This window comes from Alosa sapidissima, chromosome 17, assembly GCF_018492685.1.
Source record: "Alosa sapidissima isolate fAloSap1 chromosome 17, fAloSap1.pri, whole genome shotgun sequence".
In the NCBI taxonomy this organism is placed as follows: Eukaryota; Metazoa; Chordata; class Actinopteri; order Clupeiformes; family Clupeidae; genus Alosa; species Alosa sapidissima.
Window position 1 is genome coordinate 7,902,675 of NC_055973.1, and position 4,084 is coordinate 7,906,758.

The 4,084-nt window shown below is 41.5% G+C and overlaps 1 long non-coding RNA gene across 1 annotated transcript in view; it reads left to right on the forward strand.

The window, feature by feature from the left end:
* LOC121688338 overlaps window positions 1-1,412 on the forward strand; it is a 13,936-nt gene extending 12,524 nt beyond the window's left edge. Inside the window, exon 4 of the long non-coding RNA XR_006024561.1 lies at window positions 1,019-1,412. This is a non-coding gene — a long non-coding RNA (uncharacterized LOC121688338). The remainder of the gene's footprint in view (window positions 1-1,018) is intronic.
* Window positions 1,413-4,084: the final 2,672 nt, after the last annotated feature.

Sequence of the window (4,084 nt, forward strand, 5' to 3'; positions counted from 1 at the left end):
ATAAGACCTCAGGATCAAGCCCTTCTAGATGCGCAAATAGCTCTCGCAAGCGTCAAATAAGGTAAGCTACCTTTCAAAGGTCTGGTGGTGGTTATTCGGCTCAGCTAAAGCATTATATTAATTACGATGGACCCGAGCCACTCTTCTCCAGTCACTACGCACAGCCGGCACTTTAGGCACAGAATAAAGTGTTAATACATTCTAGTCACTACGCACCGCCGCCCTTGGTCTAGCTTCTGCAAGCAAAACCTCGGGTAATCTCACGTCACAACAGTTAATTTCTTTTATCCTACCATCACCCCACTTCACTCATCATATATATACGCAACTCGACTCGGCAGTCGACTCGAATCGCAATCATCAAATCGCAATCATCAATCGTTATCGAACCGAACGATCATTAAGCACTTTCCACGGGGATTTGCACCACATTGCATTACATCTTACCGTGCAAGAACCGTGCTTACGAAAGCTCTGAGCTTGTGCAAGCTCCTCGACTTCGCTGCAATCGCTGCAGACCATGCTGGTCATTTTCTTCTTTTCCCCAGAGAGTGCTCAAGCTTTCTGTTTGTCTATACCTTTTCTCTCTGAACTTATTACCCATGGACAATGTCTATTTCATGTTTTCCTGTCTCGTTTAGCTAACGTTACCTATGCTGCTCATCTTATTTTGGGGGGCCTTTCCAAGAGCAAGGTGCAAAAGCATGGCTCACTCTTTTCATCTTGCCCTTGGATCTGCTTTAGCTCCATTCCGTTGCAGGATGCGGATTGCTCACGGAAACAGTCATCACATTTAGGGGTCGTACTTAAATCGGATATAATCTGTCATGGACACTACACCGTGCTGTTATTTTGGGTAAGTCAACATAATTAATTCATTAATCTAAACCTTGCCATTTACATTTCTATCCTAATAGTAGGCCTATACGTTGTGCTATTTAGCTTTCTTTAACATGGCTTTACCTCTGCCGGATGGACAGTCTGTTAATTTCATCTGCTGTACATCTTGTCCTCGCAGCTTCTGTTCACCATTGAACCGTAACAAATGGAGTTCACAAACTGTAATATTTTGCATCAACTTGCTTATCAATTAAGAGCTAGCTACTCCATTTGCTTGTCACAAGGCTCACAAGAATCTATGGACTGTATGGTTACTGAGTTCTTAATTACTAAAGACTCACTCAGCAGTAATGAGCATTTTGTAATCAATGTACTTCCTCTTGCAAATGTCTGGTGGTGGTTATCTAAATTTAATCATATTACTCATCTCTTCGTTTCTGGTGCCCGTACTGGCTTGGCCGCATTTGTGCAGGTCATAATCTTCTTTAACTGCAAGCGCTATTTCTTCTGCACTAACCTGAGCTTCTGCAACTGCAAGCTCATTGTCCCCCGAGCATTTGCAACTGCAAGCTCTATCCTGCTGCACTAACCCTGAGCATCTACAACTGCGAGCTCTATTCTGCTGCACTGACCCTGAGCATCTGCAACTGCAGGCTCTATCCCCTGCACTGACCCTGAGCATTTGTAATTGCAAGCTCATTGCCCTGCACATTGTTAGTTAACCCTTAAGCTAAGCTTCTGCAAGCACTAGTCACTCGAGCAGTCTTGTTCAATGGGTTGAACATCTGCAAGCTCAATTCCCTTCCATAACTTTAAATCAATCATAGAATTTGAGTCACAGGTGGTTGAATCCATCATAATCATCCTCATCCTCATCAAATCATCAGTTTATTTTATTAATAGTATATTCTTCATGTGTCTCTGTCTGTCTTGCTTTCTCTGATTCATCTCCCGAGCTCAACCGGATAATACAACATGCACTGTTTTTACTGTTATTGTTATGCTCTATTTCAGAGAGGATGGCCATCTAAGCATTCTGGTGGGTATCTTTATTTCTTATTCTTTGGGGGTAGGCTCCGCCCCTGCCGTCTCATACCGGCAGGATCTGCAAGGGTCTGCACACTCGGTGACCTGGACCGAGGACGGGGCCTATGCCAAAAACTGTCTTATTGTTGCTTATGCCTTTTGTATATCCTTTGATGGATTAAAACGTATGTTAACTTGCATTGTACCTCCCTGAGTCTTTCTGATAGAAATTAGAATACATTAACATTGTACCCATATAGTCGTCTAACAAAGAACCCAATGATATTAGCAAGGCGAAATCTGCAGTATGGTGTATCTGAATACACACGCTGTCACTTCCAATAGAGACAGGGATTGAGCTCTGACTAATGTTCATGGCTCAGTGAAACACACATCCTGCTCAGATCCTGTCATCAACCATTTTCTCCACTATAAAGGCAAGTCAGGTAGATAAATGGGATGATTCGCTTCAGGCCTGCAGATAGATAGGTGCCCTGTAGAGGAAATCAATAGCACCAAAAGAAGACAAACATGGGCACAGAAATGGCAGAGGGGCCCTTTGTGGATATTGCCATACTCCAGGGGAAAGTTCAAAGTTTCTCACACTTTTTATTTCTTTCCTCTTCAAAAGACAAAAAAAATTAAAAAAACATGAAGAAAAAAAAATAAAGTGCTGCGTACTAGCACGATCTCGCCTGTCCCCTGAGACAGTGAAGGCATGGAAGGGCTTGCAATTTATCTGCGCCGTTGTCGTCGGTAGCTGATTCGCACTGGTGATGCATATGCGGCACTGCCGCTTGCCCGTAAACAAATAAATTCCTTGCTCGCCCAAATCAGCTTAATGCATAACAACAAAAGTGCACTTGAAAGTGTCCGCAGAGACTTCTCGCCCACCCCAGCTCAAATGGGCTTACAAGGATGTTTAGGAGCCCTGTGTGTGTTTGTTTGCCGCTCCCTCTCTCTGTGCTCAGCAGAAAAACTCAATAGAAGGATCTCATCCCCATTAAACAGCAATTAGTGCGTTTGAATTCCCCTCGCTGAAGTGGATGCGCGCTGTTAAGAGCAGGAAGGCGTTGCCACGGAGACAGATGTATGGATGGGCTCGCTGGGAGTGGATGATGGCGCATCCTCTGGGCAGTGCGAGAACGCAGGTGTGGAATTGCTGAAGCAATGTGACTTTTGTGCTTGCACTATAGTGGATAAGGGAAATCAAATACATGGTGCTTTGAGATCAGTATTCACTATTAGCTAATGTCTCCTGAAGTTAGTGTGATGTATTTTCAAATGAGAGCTACATGGACAAATGAAACAATACAACGGCATTTAGGTCTGGTGATGACAGCCATCTGCTCCAATGAAAACTATGAGACTATACAATATTTGAGTGACTAGTATATAAGAGCTCTTAATATGTTTACACTTAAGGTCTAATAACATTTAGATTCTAGTGTACAGTAATAGGCTACTGTTTTTTAGTTGTGTATAATCACAGTGCCTAATATTATATAACTGTAAGCGAAGTCTAGACAGTATCAGTAATGGTTAAGTACATGCACTTAATGGGGCATAACCGTTTGAATAATGCCCAACTGAAGCAGTGAAGGATTGTGCATGACTCACATCAATTTGAGTTTTCAAAGTAATTCTGCACTCCTTGTCCACAGTTTATTTGCTTACGTAGAGGTTTCTTTTGTTCAAAGCTACTTACAATGACACCAATAAACAAAAAATTAACATTCAAATTAACAGTGTGAACCTAAATAAAAAAAACATTAGTAATAGACTGAATTAAATCTCACAGAATAATAACAATAACCATAATCACATGATTATTAAATCTGAAAGAATTAATTAGCTTTAGATTAATTCTGTCAAGAGTAACAATGTTAAGGTTACTCAGAGGCAGACAGGAGGAAAGGATCAGAACACACACACATATATATGATCTGTGACAAGAAAAAGCCCAATGCTGGTCTAAGTAACAATGTCTCTTTTTAACAATGTCATCTCTATCAACATGATTAAAAAACAACAGCAATAGAAAATAAGCACAAATTTGGTGGTGTTAGTATCCCCCTGTTGAGCATATGCTCAGAACATGGATCGGATGATTGCTTGCTGCCAAGCAACACTGATTAAGAATGGTCTCATTAATGTTACAGATCTGCGTAATGAAAAATTGATTGGAATGGATTGTCAAATTAGCTTTTTATGCTGG